A 20,908-nucleotide genomic window follows, 5' to 3' on the forward strand; every position below is an offset into this window, starting at 1 on the left:
GAGGAGAGAGAAGAGAGAGAGAGAGAGAGAGAGAGAGAGAGGAGGAGGAGAGAGAGAGAGGAGGAGAGAGAGAGAGAGAGAGAGAGAGAGAGAGAGAGAGAGAGAGAGAGAGAGAGGGAGAGAGATAGAGAGAGATAGAGAGAGAGAGAGAGAGAGAGAGAGAGAGAGAGGGAGAGAGAGAGAGAGAGAGGAGAGAGAGGGAGGGAGAGAGGGAGGGAGAGAGAGAGATAGAGAGAGAAGGGGAGACCGATAGTAACGTGTTTATTAGCAACCTTGTGTCCTGTCAAATAGAAGCTAAAACCTTTTTATTCGCTCTTCCTTCCTTCCGGTTACACATACTAAATCTGCCTGTCACAGGTGTAGACGTTCAGACAGTTACCTGTATGTACGTATTCGTTGTTTAGTTTATTAGTTTATAATGTCGTGGACAGTCCCCTTTAATTAACTGTAGGCTACAGTAAAAAGGAGCAGCTTTAGCCTCTAAAAGGCTAATTTCCAGCTGTAGTCGCCGGTCGGTTGTCAATAGGCATCATTCAGATGCTTTAGTAAAGTAAAAGTAGCAAATACCACACTTATAAATACGCCACTACAAGTAAAAGTCCTGAATTCAAAACCTTAGGCTACTCAAGACAAAGTATGTATCAGTAACATTGACTAAAAGTAAAAATACCCATTCTGCAGTAAAATGGTCAATGACAGTAGTTATAAGAAACCATGGTGACATGTAACTAGCTGCAACTAACGAATATTTTCATTGTCCGATTATTTTCTCGATTAATCGATTAGTTGTTGGAATCACAGCATTTTTATTTTATTTTCATAAAGAATTACTCAAACCGATTAATCGATTTTTTTTTAAATAGTTGCTGATTAATCAAATATTAAGTGAATATTTGCATTAGTGATTATTTACTCTATGAAACTGGGAAAAATTAAGAGGGTGGATGGTGAAACATTCCTATTTGTTGCATCGCTAATCAATAATTTAGCTTCATGAGGATCTATATTATTTTTAACAGATTAGCTTTTACATGACATCAGATGACAATATGATTCACTTTGTGGCACAACAGACTGACAGTATGGCTTAAAATATTGCCAGTTATAGCAGTCTGATCAAGGCAGGCTACTGTGAAATGCCATGTCTGTGTGCTAATATAAACAGATCCATCACCAAAGACATTGAAAAGGACACACAGATAGTAAGTCAAGGCTAAATGCCAAAACACAACTAAACTTTAGGCAACACTGGCCAAGGAATGGTGTCAGCATTGCTGTTTTAATCACATACTTACAGTACATGCTGCTCAAAAACAAAAAAATATATATTTAAGGTGTAACAATAGGTTGCCAATCTAAACAGCTCAAATAGCTGCATAGTTTACCACATATCAAAACAGGTGATTAAACACCTTTAGAAGATTAGACAGACCTATTCTCCTAAAATGTAGTATACTAGTTGTAATGTCCTGTTGCCATAATGTCTAAAACAAAACTCACAGAAGTTATTTCAGCCTAATATACGGGAATTAGCAACTCAACGAATAAACTTGCTGCTTTAAAATCTTAATGATAACCCTATAAATTATTTTTACTTTCATCAGAAAACTTATCAAAACATACATAAAAACACAGTTTATAATTTGTGTCCCTTATCAAAGCCAGGCTAGGAGTACTTGTTTCATTATCTATCATCTGACAGACAGAAAGGTGTCAGTCTCAATAAGGTTAAAGGCCTGCTGGCATTCCTTTGAGAGTAAAAATACAGCAGGAACTGGTCCGCTCAACGTATCGGAGCAAGACAACACACAAACCTGCCAATCCCGAGGCTGAGTTCAAACAAAGCCGTGCTGCAGCCAATGAGGGCTGACTTCCAGAAGCAGGTTGTGGAATGTGGAAAGGTCAATGATAACGAGAGCGCTACATAGATCACACAAGCTAGCGTACACATATTTCGGCACACATACACAGACAGACCTTTGTTTGCCTGCCACTTACACACACACACACACACACACACACACACACACACACACGCACACACACTTAGAAATATCAAATCAAAAGGAGTTTATGAGCTACCTACTACAAGTTCAAGTATGAATCTCACCACACGGGTGCAGGCTGAAAAAAAAAAAGAACCAACAAGACGGATTTTGAGTCTACAGCGCCAAGACAAAGCATCCAAAATACAGACAGCAGTTGACAGTCTTTAGACATTTTACAATACCAATTTAGCTTGGATACAAAAAAAGATTCTCAGAGAACTTATGGTGTAAATTGTACAAGCAAGAAGCACTATTTTTTTTTATAGTGAAACAGGTTGATGTTTACATTAAGAATTAAGAATCGACCCCCCAAAAAAAAAGTTTATTTAAAGTGGCTATATGTAACTTTCAGTTTGTGTTGATTTCAGCGGCCACACTTGCTGTCGTAAAGGTCTAGGAGTTAGCGTTACGGGGAGGTCATATAGTTGCGATGAATGTTTTGCTCGGACACATAATTATTAATTTACAATAAGAGAATACGTTACAGATGCATCGTTGCATTTCAAGTGTTTTATACGGTAACTTATTCTACTTTGGATGTATGCGAGCTAACCCGGGTATCACTGTCGCTTAGGGCTGGGCAATATATCAATATTATATCGATATCGTGATATGAGACTGGATATCATCTTAGATTTTGGATATCGTAATATCGTGATATGACATAAGTGGTGTCTCTTCCTGGTTTTAAAGGCTGCATTACAGTAAAGTGATGTACTTTTCTGAACCTACCAGACTGTACTAGCTGTTCTATTATTTGCCTTTTCCCCACTTAGTCATTATATCCACATTACTGATGATTATTTATCTTAAATCTAAGTGTGAAGGTATTTTGTTAAAGCACCAATTGTCAACCCTAGAATATCGCCGCAATATCGATATCGAGGTATTTGGTCAAGAATATCGTGATATCTGATTTTCTCCATATCGCCCAGCCCTACTGTCACTGTGTCACGAGCCAAAGCTTTAAGAGTTTGCTGTAGCAAACAACGTAATAATAACGCAGATTGATATAGCGCATTTCATAAAACCCAAGGACCCTTTACACAGGTACAGGGGGACAAGAGAAAAGAAAATAGTAAGCCAACACAAACACGGACTAAAAGGAATAAAACATACCTGAGGGGTGTGTGACTCGGATTTTGTCGGTTATCTTTCACTTTCTCTTTTAGCTTTTAGTTGTCCTTTGTTTAATTTCCTTCTTTCCTGTGATGGCCCTGCCCCAGTATCAGCCATAACAACAACATATAACTTCTAAAATAAAATGTAAATACAATTAGGCCTATATAAAGAAATCTCCTGCTACCTTTTACCTGGCTGGATACGATAACACAACAAGAACGTGTGCTCTGTAGCGCCGTCTACCGGCCGTAAATCATTCTGTGACTTTGCGGGGGAAAAAAAAAAAATCGGACCCGGGCAGAGGCTTTAATAAAAACTATATAAAACTAGCATTCTTTTCACTGTTAGTCTCGTTTGCTGTTACAGGTCATTTATGATCATCAGATGAAAAATTACTCCGTTTCAGAAACATTTAAAAGTTACATATACTGTAGTCACGTTAACTTAACCGGACTAACATTATATTAACAGATTTAACATATTAAAACATCGATTTTGGGGTTTTATTAATCAATCAGATCACTCGAACAAAGATCGATTTTAGAATTGATTATTTTAGCGTTTTTTTGTGATTGTTGCGGGCAAAAATCCTTGATTATGCGGCACATTTTCTTAAAAAATGAGATGGAATATGCTATATGATATTTATGCAATTTTATGCACTGAAATTGCGGGAGCTGCGGGAAAATTCCCCCAACACCCTGCTCTTCGATGATGTTCACATTGCGTAATTACGTCACTTCATAACGTTCCCATGGCAACAGGGGAAAATGGCTGCTCTTGTGTGAAGTAAACGCAAAATTTTTCAACTTTCTGCTAAGATATATGTGACTTTTTTGCAACAAAAATGCAGGGATTATGAAATCATGCAAGCACCGCATATTTTGCACAGAAATCGGCAATTTATGCGGCGAAAGTGCGCCGTATTTGAAAAAATGTGGCCCCCGCATAAATATGCGGACTTTGGCTGATTATGCATTGAATTATGCGATCGCATAATTGCATTTTTCTGGAGGGACTGCTTATTCTGACTGCATTACTTTCATTCTTCCCTTCTGTGACATTTCAAATCGACAGTAACAAAAATGTCATATATTCACAAATATTTTATAAATTGGCTTGGTCACTAACCAACTAGTCTTGCATTGTCAGACCTCTCACCACAGCGCTGTGTCAGCCCTGGAGTATGGTCCGGCTACACCGCTTATCTGTTCTGGGATAGGGGGAAATAAAACGATCTGGCTGGTTTGTAATTCTTTAAACTAATCACAACCGTCCTGGGTGATGCTAAGCCCCAGATGCAGCGACGGCGCCGTTGCAAAATACATAGCGGAGACAGCGGGATGGGAGGGACATGTCAGGCTTTATCCCAGCAGTGTACATCTGGAGTGCCAAACTACTAACCAACTGACTAAGGCTGCCTTTGATCCAAAGCAGTGAGCTTAACAGCCACACAGTTCAATGTAGCTAATTTTAAAGCGCCCATATTATGCTCATTTTCAGGTTCATAACTGTATTTTAAGGTTTTACCAGAATAGGTTTACATGGTTTAATTTTCAAAAAACAACATATTGTTGTTGTACTGCACAGCTCTCTCTCACTGCTGCAGATCCTCTTTTCACCTGGTTTCTGTTTTAGCTACAGAGTGAGACCTCTTTTCATCTTCTTCTTCTGTACTATCTTTGATTGCACTCGCACATGCTCAGTAGCTCAGATGTAGAGCATGTCAGCTAGCTAACTCTAGAGACAGTAAAAGAAAGCCTGTTTCTCCAACTTTGGTCAGTTACAAGGCAGGATTAGCTGGGAGACTTCTTCTAAATGAGGGCGCACATGTAAGTAGTTCTTTTGTAGATTATGGTGAACTTGTGTGTGTTGTAGCAGTGCTTTGCTATTGAGAACGACGTAGCATGCTAGCGTTAGCGTTAGCCGGCCAGCGCTAGCATTAGCCGGCTAACGCTACGAGCTAACGGTTGTGGTTAGCCAGCTCATTTCGGACTGTGACGTCACAAGCCGGGCCGATTTGACCAGCTCACCAGGAGACTGAAGGCAGGACACATTCAGAAACTGTATCTCACTCAGAACAGCATGGATGGATTTTTTTCAAAGTTTGTATGTGTGTGGAAGCACCAGAGACACAAAAGAACACCCCAAATCCCAGAAAAAGTGTTTTTTTCATAATATGGGCACTTTAATGGTAGGGGCCACTGTGGTGTTAAAAAGGTAGAGGTGAGACAAGAAGCTGCAGGCATTTATTGGAGTTTAGGCAAAGCTCCAACTTCCAAAAGAAATAGTCAACATAAGCAAGACGGTTTCTAGTTGTTGCCGCCCACTCACCACATTACGTATTGCCTGGGCATCATGTTGAGACAAGTGAAATCATGAATGTTTCATCTGAATGTACCCGTGATCTTTTCAGCCAATACATCCGGAAAAATTTGAATCAAGAGCAGCAGACAAGCTGATCTGTAAAATTTGACACTAAAAATCTGATTCCAGCTGAAAAGAAAATCACATGATGATGTACTCAACTACTCTCATCATAACTTGTTGGTGCTATCGCACAATGTTAGTGTTATGTTTAACATCAAACATACTGTGAAACACATGACTCAGTGTAGTACCATCATTACATGGTGATGGCATGTTGTCAACAACAGACACAATGAGGTGATGTCATTGTGAAGAGGTCAAACATTGCATCAATCTCCCCTGTCAATATTCGTCATTTGCTCTCTGCAAGGAAGAAGCGACATACAGCAGAAGAGTAAAGGTTATTCAGACTACAGACACGGGTAGGAGATATTGTTATCAAATCAATCAGATGCTGGTTAATAACCATAGCTGTGAAAATATATGTGATCGTAAATAGGGATGGGCATGATTACTCGACGATCGATAATTCATTATTAAGAATTTCGTCGATCACGTTAATTTGTTATCGATGAAACTATTGCTGGTTGCGTTGCGTAGTGTGAGTCTTGAAGCAATTAAATTAATTTCTCAGTGTGGCAACAATTAAACATTTGACCACCCGGGGGCAACATTTGACTCCATACTCAGTTAGCTGGCTGCGAGTTTCCATTTTGATTTCAAAAGTAATCCTGAAGAGGACACGGCGAAGTGTGGCGTGGGACCATTTAGATTTTTAAAAATAAAAGACTTAGTTCACTGCAAACACTGAGATGCCGTGTATAATAATAATAGTAATAATAATAATAATAATAATAATAATAATAATAAGTACAACACGGCCACGACTCAAATAATGGTGCATTCTTTTTGTCCACCGAAGTCGTTTTACGAGTTGTTTTCCGGAGTTACGACCCGGAAGTTGCAAAAAGAACGCCCCCGAGGTCGTATTTACGACTCGTCAAGTCATCTGAACTCAGAGGAACCCGAGCTCACTTTCAAAGATGGCTACGTCGTGCATCACACGTAGTAAACATCGTGGTTATCTACAATTTTAAGCACTTTTGTCTTTGTTGTAACCAAATGAAGAAGTCGCACATAGCTGTATACTGCTACCTATAGGCATGTCTCTACAGTCTTATTAGGAGTTAAACATAGCTGTGTATACGCTACCTATAGGCATGTCTCTACAGTCTGATTAGGAGTTAAACATAGCGCTGTATACTGCTACCTATAGGCATGTCTCTACAGTCTTATTAGGAGTTAAACATAGCGCTGTATACTGCTACCTATAGGCATGTCTCTACAGTCTTATTAGGAGTTAAACATAGCGCTGTGTACTGCTACCTATAGGCATGTCTCTACAGTCTTATTAGGAGTTAAACATAGCGCTGTGTACTGCTACCTATAGGCATGTCTCTACAGTCTTATTAGGAGTTAAACATAGCGCTGTATACTGCTACCTATAGGCATGTCTCTACAGTCTTATTAGGAGTTAAACATAGCGCTGTATACTGCTACCTATAGGCATGTCTCTACAGTCTTATTAGGAGTTAAACATAGCGCTGTATACTGCTACCTATAGGCATGTCGCTACAGTCTTATTAGGAGTTAAACATAGCGCTGTATACTGCTACCTATAGGCATGTCTCTACAGTCTTATTAGGAGTTAAACATAGCACTGTATACTGCTACCTATAGGCATGTCTCTACAGTCTTATTAGGAGTTAAACATAGCGCTGTATTCTGCTACCTATAGGCATGTCTCTACAGTCTTATTAGGAGTTAAACATAGCGCTGTATACTGCTACCTATAGGCATGTCTCTACAGTCTTATTAGGAGTTAAACATAGCGCTGTATACTGCTACCTATAGGCATGTCTCTACAGTCTTATTAGGAGTTAAACATAGCACTGTATACTGCTACCTATAGGCATGTCTCTACAGTCTTATTTGGAGTTAAACATAGCGCTGTATACTGCTACCTATAGGCATGTCTCTACAGTCTTATTAGGAGTTAAACATAGCGCTGTATACTGCTACCTATAGGCATGTCTCTACAGTCTTATTAGGAGTTAAACATAGCGCTGTATACTGCTACCTATAGGCATGTCTCTACAGTCTTATTAGGAGTTAAACATAGCGCTGTATACTGCTACCTATAGGCATGTCTCTACAGTCTAATTAGGAGTTAAACATAGTGCTGTATACTGCTACCTATAGGCATGTCTCTACAGTCTTATTAGGAGTTAAACATAGCGCTGTATACTGCTACCTATAGGCATGTCTCTACAGTCTTATTAGGAGTTAAATACCGCCTGATTAGTTATGTTGTAGCTTGTGCAGCTGAAATTGGCTAGAGATGCTCGGTTGCTATATGACAACAATGGCTTTAAGCCGAGTCTTGAGCAGAAAGCAGAGCAGTAGCCTAACGTTAACGTTAATCAAAACGTAATTTTCATGTATCAAACTGTGAAATATATGTGTTTAATATGTCAATAACTGGGTGAATAGAATCCTAAATGTTACTAAAAATGTGACAAAAATCCATCTTTTCTCCGACTCGTAGTATCGTGTGACAAAAAGAACGCAACAACCCCGCGGTTATTCGTTTTTCGACACGGATGTGACGTCACGCTCGAGCTACTAGTCGCGATTACAAGACAAAAAGAACGCACCATAAGGTTCCCCGGGCTGGCCAAGTTAGCGCGGAGGTACCTGTGCATCCCAGCAACGCAGGTGTTTTGGGCGGCTGGACTGACGGTCAGCAGGTAGCGGTCGCGTCTGACCCCACATCATGTCAACATGCTCGGCTTGCAGCTGCAGGTTCTGCTGCTTCAGAGCACCGCAGCGCATATACCGTATTTTCCGGACTATAAGTCGCACTTTTTTTCCTACTTTGGCTGGTCCTGCGACTTATAGTCAGGTGCGACTTATATATCAAAATATATATAATTTAACATGTTTTTAAATGTTAATTCATACTGAAAACATTACCGTCTACAGCCGCGAGAGGGCGCTCTAGGCTTGTGACAACTAGAACGCTGCTGCTAAAAAACGACAAGCAAGAGTTAACAAACTGCAAGGTAGTAAAATATGCAGCCCGAAAACGTATCGAAGCAGCAGAAAGAAAGTTTGAAATGAGGGAGAAACTTGTGAGGGGACGCGGCAAGTTTACTCTTACTGCAATGAAGAAATCAAAGAAAGCTAATCGGCATTGTCGGGCTGAAAGCAAAGATGGGCAAGAGCTGGAGGAAGTAGTCGAAAGGGGGCTTGTCAACGGTGCAGCTACGTCTCCACGCCTTTTAATACATCCATGCTCCACGCCCTGGTAGCTGGTTGTTCTGTGTGCTATTGTATAGTTCAATAACTGTTAATGTGTTACGTTAACAAACCGGACACCTACCATATTCAGCCTGTTGTTCTGTGTGCTATTGTGTAGTTGACAGATGAAAAAAAGAAAAAAATTCTAAATAAATGCGACTTATAGTCCGGTGCGACTTATATATGTTTTTTTCCTCTTCATGACGCATTTTTTGACTGATGCGACTTATAGTCCGGAGCGACTTATAGTCCAGAAAATACGGTATCTATAATCTATATACATAACCTCCAGTTTAACTGCCACAAGTTGTTCTTCTAATTAAGATCTCATCGAGGAAAAACACGCTGTATTTTTGTATTTTCATTGCATTTTTAAATTTATAAAAAGTTAAATAAATAATTTTAATATAAAAATATGAATGATTAGTCGATAGTCGATCGTTAATTCTCCCGATGATCGACTAAGAAAATGTGATCAAATGCCCATCCCTAATCGTAAACACTCCTCTTTTCATAAGTGCTGTCCCAACCCGTTTGGTCGCTTGGTCAGTGGCTGTCAGCATCAGATACGACGCAATAAGCGCCACTCTGCGTGTGTATGGAACGCACCGGGCAGCGAAATTACGAATCCCACTATGGCCACGCCAAGACCTGCCCTACGAAGCAGCTCGATTGGTTGGGGTTAGGCATTTCACCTCGAGTGGTTAAGGTTAGGATAGCCGATTGGTCAGTGGATAGGACCTGAACAAATGGGGTTACGTTACCTTGCGTTCTCATGGATGCCTGGCCAATAAATGCTATTGAAGGGCGGGTCTTGGCGTGGCCATAGTGGGATTCGTAATATCGCCACCGGGCAGAGCAGCAGAGCAGCAGCTCCGCGGCGCGTGAAGATGACGTAGTATTAAGAGCGACAACAGTAGCGGGTAGCATGTTAGCCCAAAATTCCGCGTAGGGGAGGTTGGATGGGGTGATGGCTTTTTCTAAACACAACCGTCCCGTTCTTGTCCCACGTCTCGTAAACGTACCTTTTATAAGCCCACCCACGATCTTTTCCTGAACCTAACTGCATCAAAAGTGACGACAATAGTCCTGACCCAGCGCGTTTAGATAAAGAGCGTTTAGATCTGACGCTAAAAAAAAAGGCTTTTAGCGTCAATAACAACGCCAAAGGCACATGAGCAAGTGTCCGTACTTTATGCGATCGGAGTGAGAATGTGTTGGCTGTCCATGAGCAAGTGAAGGCTAGTTACAACAAGTATTCAAAGTTTGGACATTTTCATGCCAAAAAAACATTCCAGTGGAATTTGTTCTTGGAACGAATCTACAGTAGTCTATAAAACGTTACTTAAGAGAAACATTTCTGAATGTAGTTTTATTAATCTTAAACATTGCACAGTAATTCCTGATTTAACAGCAGGATCCTGAGAAAGAACGTACTTATTTACAGAGAGATCACTGCAACAAAAGTGCTGCCTGTGTCATCCAGACTATTCCACAGGTATGAGAGTGCAAAAAACAACATTAACAAAAAAGCAGCTTCCATCCCCCCCCTCCCACTATAACATACTGCCATTCACTGGCATTGCAACAGCAGTACAACTAAGATGAAAAGGGTAAAATGCGGCCAACATCCAGAACTCTCTTTGTATTGTGTGCGTGCTTGTGAAACCTCCATATCAATTGGGAACATGCAGGCCCAAGCTTGATTTTTCAGGCGAGATTAAAACTAAACATGCAAACACAAGAACAAAACTCCTCACTCTGTTGCTGTGGAGGGGGGGGGGGGCAGACACCACAAGAGCAAACGGAGCAGTATCGTACAAATAAAACAATTATTAGCAGTGGAAGCAACTTCCCTTATAGATGAACCTGACGATTACTTTATGATTCATCAAATAATCTATCAAATGTCATAAAATAGTGCCAGATGTCATCACAACTTCGCAAAGTGACGTTTTAAAGATTGTTTTGTCCGACCATCAGTCCAAAACAGAAAGATATTCAGTTTACTGTAATATAAACAAGAGAAAAGAAGCAAATCATCACATTTGAGAAGCTGGAAGCAGAGAATTTGTCATTTTTGCTTGACAAATTAAACGATTAATCCATTATCAAAATAGTTACCGGTTTATCGACTCATCGTTGATCTCCGTCAGAACAGAAGATGAATAATAATATCTCCATTGAATATTAAATGATTTAAAACATTTTTAGGTATAAGGGAAAGTCTTTACAGCATCACTGTCAGTAGAGTCTCTATTTTACAAACACACTATAGCTTGATTAACCAGGAAAGTATTTACCAAAAAAAAAGGAAGGAAGAGATAGACTTATATTTGTATTATATATAGGCCTATTTTATGAAATTATTTTAAGGCAACGGATGAATTTAACTATAAACAGCTAAATCTAAACATAACTGGAGATTTTGGTGTGAATCAAAGTATGATGACACAGAAACAAAAGAAATGTTTGAAATTCTTCCTCAGTTTTCTTTTCACAATATTTTGTAACTCTCTACACAATGCTGGCCTAAACCCGGACCTGGTGGTTGAAACTAAGTTAAGTCTCAGAAATAGGTTATTGTTGTGATAGTGAATCTTTCTTTTACTCGTACAGTGTTCTTGCCTCTGTTCTTGAGCACCTAGAGGGCTGTGTTGATGTTGGCTGCAGCAGTCATTCCTGAGAGGATTTTCTTTCCTCTAAGGCAGTAAGCCTGGCTCTTTCTCCCCGTTACAGAGAAGAATCATAATGTAGGGTCAGACAGGACCCACCCTGGGCTTATTTAATCCGTTACCAGTCAGCTTAGCTTGATCCTCTGTTTCCAGACACTTTGAAACGTTTTTCTTTTTGAGGGTCAAAAGTCAACAAGCAATTGTAGCCATTTTCCATTGATGTCTCTTGTGGACAAAATATATCTTAATGTATATGGTCCTGTCAAAAAAAAAAAAAATAGAAATTGAGGAAAACAAATCAAGAAACTAACCACACAATAATCACAAACAAAGCACAGAAAAACTAAGAATGAAAGGTCCTCCACATAAAAACCTTTTTCTCCCCTGATATAAGGTGGAGTCAGGGTTGTTGTGTATCTCTGCAGATCTGGTTGTTTGGCTGTTAGCCTTTAGCTGAATCTGGCCCAGTGCTGGCTCTGCACCTCGCCTCCCCCCTTCATGCCCTCTCCTTCTCTGGACTCTTCACAAACACCCAGAACCTGCACATAGATCAAAAGTATGCACTGCTCTCCCTCTTTCTCTTCACTTTATCCCATATCACTCCATTTGTCTCACCCTTCAAGCCATCTTTTTCGATGAAACCTGATACCAGGAGAAAGACGAGACTTTTAATGTTCCCATGCTTGCTCATCCACTACAGCATAAACTCAAACAGCAAGGAGGACAAAACAATAACACAGAAAATGAGACTAACTATTTCATAATAAAATGTCACACAGTGCCTTAAATGAGCAGGGTGATGTCCCTAGCTTTCCATGCTTATTGATCGTTCACAGCTTTCGCCTCTTGCTTCCACCTAGGCTCGTATGGCGATGTGAAAGTTGTTTGGAGTTCATGGAAGACGCCTAAACAGCAGCTGTGTTTGTCTGTCTCTCTCTGAGGGACCTTCAGGTCACCTAACAACAACATCTGTCCTGCCGTCAGCTCTGCCCCCTGCTGGACACGTCTGTCAACAGTCATCAACACTTCCTGATTGTCTCGGCCTTCATGACTCAACTTCCCTACTGTGATCCACCATAAACACCCCTCATCCAAATCTGGGCTTAGTTACTATCAAGAACAAAACCCCGAAACCTCCTTCGATGGGTATCTTTAACCTGAGTGGATTCCAGGTTTTGCTGTTGTTCACTTCAATGTGCTTGAATCCTGAATCTAAACACATTAAATGTAAAACAAATCAAATAGGACAGCAGGTAGCAACTGATCAACGCAAGACCTAATCTTTCCTTTTATATATCTATGTGAGTCAACAAATTTGATACAAGTGACTTTAGCCAATCATATATGTAACACAGACCTGTTTGAACTTTGAATCAAAAATTGAAAAGACATTTCGTGGTATTTATTGTCAATTCTGTTATTTGCAGAAGCTACATGTGTTAAGAGCCGCCAGCAAAAGGTGTCATTTCAGAAAGTGAAATTAGTCACTGTCTAAAATTAGCAGGGCTGTCTAACTTGTATTACTCTATTTGTTTTTGCCATGTGTATGTCATGTGTACATAGTGCCAGCAGAGAGATAACAGTAAAAAAGGGAGACAGAGATGAAGCAGAGATGAAGCCTCAAGTGTACCACAGATCCCTGCACTGTTACTACTGGTACTAGACAGCAGGGAGGGGTGCAGATCGCTAATTAAAGCCTCCTGTCAAGAGGAGAGAAAGGAGAATATTGCTATTAAAGCCCTAGTTAATGCAAAACACCACACAGTGCCCTGAGCAATATGTAGTAAAACAAAAAACAGCAGCATGCAGCCTAATTAACCAATGTATTTAGAAGGTAGAGCCAGCAACCCACCAGACTCTATTTGCAAATTCTCATAAATACAAATATATAGTTATGTATGTATATACGAGGAGTGTTTAACCTGCCAGCCTTTCTTTTCTGTTTGATTGTGCAGGTTTTTATAATGTCTTTCTACACTATGATGAAATATGAGATAAATATCGGCAGTACAAATAATATTACCTTACAAATACATACTGTAACTTTTTAAATCTGTAATCTGCTGATGCAGATAGTATGCTGATCTACCAGTGCAACTTTTGTGATCTGACCTGTAGCTAGCGTCGGTGATTTTGCAACCTGACACCCAGTTACTTCCTGACACAGTTATCCTTGCTGATGCTGAATAACTTGCAGAGCATGATGGAGAGAAGGGGGTTCATTATGATAAGAGTACTCAGTACTCACTGCTGGGGTATGGTCTGTATATAAGAGAGAGAAGAGTGACCCCTCCATACAGCTCTGGCATCCCAGGAATGTGTGGTGTGCCCAGCACTAATCGCACAACCTTGCTGACTAACTGCATGCAAAATCTCTTCTTCACTCACTCATGCACAGTCACACTGCACACATACGAACAACACACATACACATCTGCCACCTGAGAGAGAAAGGAATGGGAGGGAACAAAATGAAAGACCAAAGGATAGGAGAAATGACTTAAGCAATAAAAAGTGGGGTTATGGAGGGGAGACAGCAACGAATCTCAGACAGACTATATCCTCTTTCCTCCTTCCGCCTGGCCAGACAGCATGGCTGGCGCACACACACAGACACACACACACACAGACACACACACACACACACACACACAGACACACACACACACAGACACACACACACACACACACACACACACACAGACACACACACGTATATGTTGCATTTTACGTTTTACGGCTGTAGATGTACGTTGTGCTCATTTTAACTCCTTTACTGTTGGGTAGTTTAGCAAAGGCATCATATTCTATAAGATCATCATATGTTTGTAGCATCACTGTCCTGTGAGAACCACGTATCTCTAAAAAGTTTTAAAATTTGTCACAGTGTCAGAAAAACAGCCCTGTTTTCAGCTTTGTGACGATGCATTTTCCAGCTGATCCAAGAGACTTTTGAAAGACTTTATTTAGATTAAGAAGTAGGAGAACTTTTTCAACACATTAAGGAACACTTCATCCTTTAGTTTATCACAAACATTCAACATCAACACATCTGGAGATACATGGTTTTCACTGGACAGGGAGGGGATAAAAAGCAGTCATCTAAAAGGTAACTAAAGCTGTCAGGAAAATGTAGTGGAGTAGAAAGTTTATTATTTACCTCTGAGTGAGATGTAGTGGAGTAGAAGTATAAAGTTGCATAAAATGGAAAATACTTTAATAATAAGTTGTTACACTGCACCACGGTTATGAAGACAAGTTGGCTGCGGTGTTTCATAATAGCTGGCAGACATAAGAATAGTCAATGTTAACAGAACCAGCTTTTCTCCTGGATTTACCATTAAGCCGTCCAGCGAGCTTAGAGGGTCTTAGCAAAGAAACACAGCCCTGACGTAAAATTAGCTTGGTTTGTGCCCAGAACTCCGGCTTTTAATTGTTTAACAACTTTCACAAGTGACTCTCCACCTTGTACCATGGCCATACCGTGGAAACGTCAAGCTTTACACCTCACGTTAAGGTACTATTCAAACAACACACACGCACAGAGACCACACCAAAGGAGCTTTCTCTGGTCACCTCGAACCCAGACTTGAAAGCAGCTAACATTAGCCGCTGTTAGCAACTCAGAGACGCACCACAAGCTAACGCACAGGCACAACAAACTACGGTTATTCAACACAAATGTTCTTACTCACCCCGAAACTCACAGGAAAACTTTTTTCTGCTGCCACCGCGGTATGGAAACAAACTTTCCTCTGTTTAAAAGAGCAGACGCGCGCTAACTTTGGGCAAACTGAATAACATTAGCCGAAGTCTCACTTCCACGACGCCATATTGAACGAGAAAAAAAAAAAACTAATAATACCACATCCGGGAAACTGCAGCAAAGCACCATGGCAACCGAGTCAGCGACGGGTCGCTAGGGAGACGAGTGCAATCCCACTTAGCATTGAAGCCTACCATTCTCAAAAAACAAGACAAACATGGTTCAATAGGCTATTTTGTGTCACCATTAGGCGCTAACAGTCATTACACAGGTTAATAAGGAGGGTAATGGGGATTAGAGGTCAGTATACGCCTGGGGAGCTTTTCCATCTTATCAATTTGTTATTTGGTCCCATGATAGTAAGTTGCCCTGCTCCTCTCACACTTTTTAGGCTACACTCATGGTGCTATTCTGCAGCACAGGGCTGCTTTTTACTAGGCTGCTTTTTATTTTCTCGTACTATGTTTACTGTAATGCACCAAAACATCAAGGTGAAAACCTACTTGGCAATTAACCTGTTCATGATTTTATCCCAGTGTAGGCTAGGCTACTTAAATCATCAGTGTTGAAGCTCTGTTAAACCGTCCAGTAGGGCTGTGTATTGGCAAGAATTTTGCTGATACGATTCGTATCACGATACATGGGTCACGATTCAATATATTGCAATATATTGCGATACTGTGTGTAAGGCGATATATTCGATTTTTTTAAAGTATAATTTTAGAAAAACTTACATTTAAAAAAAAGACATGATGTTCATAAAAGTCAAAGAAGTTTACTTTAGGTAAACAATTCAGTATACAGAAAATCAAACTGCCAGTTTGGGATTGGATTGTGGTTCACAGGTTCTTAGTAAGCTAATATTTACATGCTAAAGTAGGCCAAAGTTCAGCTATAGCTACACATTGTTAGCTTCTAGCAAAAAGTCAGGCACTGCTAGGCACTGTTAGGCACTGCTAGGCACTGCTAGGGGAGGACACTAGTGGTGCGTCTCAGCATAGCCATCTAGCGGTAGGGGTTTAAACACAACATAAACGTGAACCACTGTCTTATATGAATATTTCTGAATTTCTGAACGTTTACAACCCCTAAAATTTGACAATTTGACAAAAATTGACAGCGGCAGATAGGGAGAGTGGCAAAGAGAGTGAGGAGACCTGGAGGAATCATACCACCTCTCCTCCAGTTGCTTCCTGTCTCTTTATCCATTCTCTTGACAAAACAAGTCATGCCAAACGCTCTGCTCCTCTGCCAGGATGACGAAGAGGAGGAGGGCTGCAACAGCATGCTTTTCATCCTGCAGGAGGAAACCCTTTCTACAGAAAGCGATGACACCAAGCCGCACCCTGACTCTCCACTCAACTCACTGCCGAGTCAGAACAGTCTGGAGAAGAAGGATAAAGAGGAAATACATCTCTACAGCTATTATAAACTCCAAAGAATCATCCAAGAAACCTCTCAGTGGTTTCTGGAGATAGTTGACTCTCAGACATCTGCAGCTCCAGGGTGGATCAGGATCCAGTTTCCTGGATGATGGAGAATTTATGTCGCCACATAAAGGCAGAGAAGTTGGGAGACCTTTATTGGAGTCCAGTCTAAGCCCTGCTCTCTGATACAAGCCAGTAAATCAGAGGAGGTGAGAATAACAGAGATGAAGATAGGGGACACCAGACTCCTGGAACATATGCAGGGCTCTGGAGGAACTGCTGGTTGAGGATGAAGGTGATGGCAAGGGGTGCTGACACCGACTGAGAGAAAAAAGGAGATTTAAGTGATTGTTTCAGAGCAGTTGTATTTGGTAAAAAGTCTGCAGACTGCACAAATTAAACAGTTTTAAAGGGAAATATAATCTAATAATCTTAGGTGAGTATAGTTATTGCTAATGCCTCATGCAGCACCATCTACCAGCCAAATGCCAGTAAAATATGTAAGTGACTGGTAGATTTGCTTCACTCACAAGCCAAAAAACAATGGTGATCTATTGAGTGGCTCGTAAAATTTGAACATTCACTAGCCATTTGGCTGGTGGACAAAAAAGTTAATTTTGGACCCTGGCCACATTTTTTGTGGTGGTTGACTGGATCAATACAGTGATGGGCAGTTGGGGCTTTTTTTTTTTTTTTAAAAAGTTTTACTTTTTTTTGGTGGGGGGGGGAGGGGCTTTTCTGTCTTTATTTGACAGGACAGTTAGAAAGGGGAGAAAGAGGGAGAAGACATGCAGGAAATTCAAACCCTGGACCTCTGCTTCTAGGCATAAACCTCTAAGTACATGTGCGCCTGCTCTACCCACTGAGCAAACCTGGCCACATAACCTGTATAAACTTGAGGTACTTGACTTGTCTTCCATTTCATGCCACTTTATACTTCTACTCCACTACATTTCAGAGGGAAATATGTTACTTCTTACTGCACTACAATCATAATACAGCTTTAGTTATTTTTGTAGTGGAGTAAAACGTACATTTCCCTCAGAGATGTAGTGGAGAAGAGATAAAAGTGGCATTAAATAGAAATACTCAAGTAAAGTGCAAGTACCCAAAATACAAATACAAGTACAAGTACTTGAGCAAATGTACTTGGTTGTTTTCCGCCACTGTCAATATAAACAGCTTTAGTCTTACTGCAGAGTTTAATCTGTGCAACACTGACCTCTAGTGATCAAATACATGTACTCACTGTTTAATTTAATTTCTTTATTTACAAATATAAAAAAAAAAAATCAAAAGATACATTAAATAATTTGCAAGGGAATGTGAAGGAGAATTGCCTAAAACTCCTCCAGGGGCTTGAGAAGTGGCATTCTGCAGGCAGCATTATACAGAAAATAATCACGCCGATGCAATATACACAATTTATCTATCGATAATTTCACACACACATCAAGAACACTGATTCATGATACATGCACGTATACACCAACACCATGTGACATGGCTTAGAGCACGTGTCAAACTCAAGGCCCGCGGGCCAAATCCGGCCCCTTGCAGATTTAGATCTGGCCCATATATCAATTTGGGTTCACAAAAATTTTGGCCCGCCTAGTTGCGCGCCAAACCAAAAACAAAGGAAAGTGTTTTTGAAACTGCAATTACCTGACATTCAAAGCCGAATTTGGCAGATTTGCCAACTCTGAGACTCAGAAATTCCCCCAGAAGAAGCAGCGAGTTTTCATATTCAGGCTGTGAAATAGGTTGTTAAAACAATTTATCATTGTTTTGCTTGATTTGCTAAATTCTACGATGGCTAAGGAACACTTTCGTGGGGCTTCATGTCAACAAAAATACGACAAAAAGCGTACAAAAATGTCGGAAAAAACAACAAATTTACAAAAAGATGAGAAATTTCTGAGAAAGCCACAAAAAAGTCGGAACAAAACAAACAAAAATGAGGAAAAAAGCTACCAAAATGTAAAAAAAACAATGACATGCAGTACCAAAAGCACGTCAATAAACTCTCCATGTCTGGCCCTTGGTGTGATTCTCTTAAATGTGGCCCTTAGTGAAAATGAGTTTGACACCCCTGGCTTAGAGTCTTCGCCAGACAAAAAGACGAAGGAGAAAATAAACAACAAACAAGCAACAATCTTAATAGGCCTTCAAACTTGTATGACAAAGTAAAAAAGGGGTTGGTGTACCTGCTCTGTAATGCCAGAAGGACCTCGTAGAGCTACAGACACATCCAGGGCTCAGTGTTTCACACTAATGTTCTCTATTGGCCCAGGGGAGGGAATGTGTATAAATGAATGAATCGTTTTAATTTCAAAATGAAACTCTTGTCATTAGATTTGTTTTCATGTTAATACATATTCCAATCCATCTATGTTTAAATTTTATGTTTTAGGTTTTGTATCAGTGAGTAGGGAATATATCAGAATGCAAAAATGATCTCCAGAAAACAAATGTGGAAATGTAGTTTGACTACCATAGGAAAATGCATACTTTTTAAGGACTTCATTCAAGACATCATTTGTCTCAAAGTAAGAAAGATGCCATTACAAGTGAATTATTCAGACAGCACAATATGCTGATCTCATACAAATATGATTAGCACATATAATGTCTCAGGAGATATCCAAATGAAATAAATACACAGCCTTAAATTAATATAACAATAATATACAAATATAAACAAATGATCTCAAAATGTATGCACCAGTTTATATCACACGTACTGTATATTTGTGTCTGATTATAAATGAATAGTCTGTAAAACTATTTAAAGTAAAATGACAAGGAGTTTATATATCATAACCTATTTTTATCCTCTGTTTTCTATAAAAAAAATTGTACAGTTGTGGCCGGGTTAGCTCAGTTGGTAAAGCGGGCGCACATATATGGAGGTGTATACCTTGATGCAGAAGGTCCAGGGTTTGAGTCCGACCTGGACGATTTTCCTGCATGTCTTCCCCCTCTCTCTCCCCTTTCATATCTAGCTGTTCTTTCCATTAAGGGCTGAAATGCACCAAAAAATCTTTAAAGAAATTGTACAGTTGGTCAGTCTTCATAATGCCGATATTACACCTAAATGACTTTTTAAGTGATCCCACTGTCTTGGTCATATTTCCAATATCAGAATGAAATCATGAGAGTCTTGCTAGAGTTGGGAGCGCGCTCCCATCATCTCAATCGTTTGGTTTAAGGTGGTGATAAAAGTCATACCGAGCTGTCTTAAGTTAGTCTTTATTGCCGTCTTGATGTTCCGGCAAAATCAAACATGTTTGATATTATTATTTTAAAGGTCCCAGGGCATGAACATTTCACTTTATGAGGTTTTTTAACATTAATATGTGTTCCCCCAGCCTGTCTATGGTCCCCCAGTGGCTAGAAATGGTGATAGGTGTAAACCGAGCCCTGGGTATCCTGCTCTGCCTTTGAGAAAATGAAAGCTCAGATGGACCAATCAGGAATCTTCTCCTTATGAGGTCATGAGGAGCAAGGTTACCTCCCCTTTCTCTGCTTTGCCCACCCAGAGAATTTGGCCCACCCATGAGAGAAAGAGAGACATCATGGCTTTCAGACGAGCACAGTGGCAGTTGGTTAAGGCCACCTTCCCCCTCCTCCTCAATAGCTACAGACACAGAAATGGCACATCCTAAGGAAAGCTCATTGTAGGACTGGCTCTAGTGGCTGTAATTCTGCACCAAGGCTGAATTTCGGGAAAGAGACTTCAGATACAGTATTAGGGGACCACTAAGGTCTATATAAAAGAGACTTCAGATACAGTATTAGGGGACCACTAAGGTCTATATAAAAGAGACTTCAGATACAGTATTAGGGGACCACTAAGGTCTATATAAAAGAGACTTCAGATACAGTATTAGGGGACCACTAAGGTCTATATAAAAGAGACTTCAGATACAGTATTAGGGGACCACTGAGGTCTATATAAAAGAGACTTTAGATACAGTATTAGGGGACCACTAAGGTCTATATAAAAGAGACTTCAGATACAGTATTAGGGGACCACTAAGGTCTATATAAAAGAGACTTTAGATACAGTATTAGGGGACCACTAAGGTCTATATAAAAGAGACTTCAGATACAGTATTAGGGGACCACTAAGGT

The 20,908-nt window shown here is 40.2% G+C and overlaps 1 protein-coding gene across 1 annotated transcript in view; it reads right to left on the minus strand.

The window, feature by feature from the left end:
* The window catches only part of pak4 (p21 protein (Cdc42/Rac)-activated kinase 4), a 40,144-nt gene extending 24,718 nt beyond the window's left edge, over positions 1–15,426 (minus strand). Inside the window, exon 1 of the mRNA XM_039788578.1 lies at positions 15,274–15,426. The gene's annotated coding sequence lies outside the window, so the exon portion shown is untranslated. The remainder of the gene's footprint in view (positions 1–15,273) is intronic.
* Positions 15,427–20,908: the final 5,482 nt, after the last annotated feature.

The sequence above is a fragment of the Perca fluviatilis genome, chromosome 2 (assembly GCF_010015445.1).
Source record: "Perca fluviatilis chromosome 2, GENO_Pfluv_1.0, whole genome shotgun sequence".
NCBI lineage: Eukaryota > Metazoa > Chordata > Actinopteri > Perciformes > Percidae > Perca > Perca fluviatilis.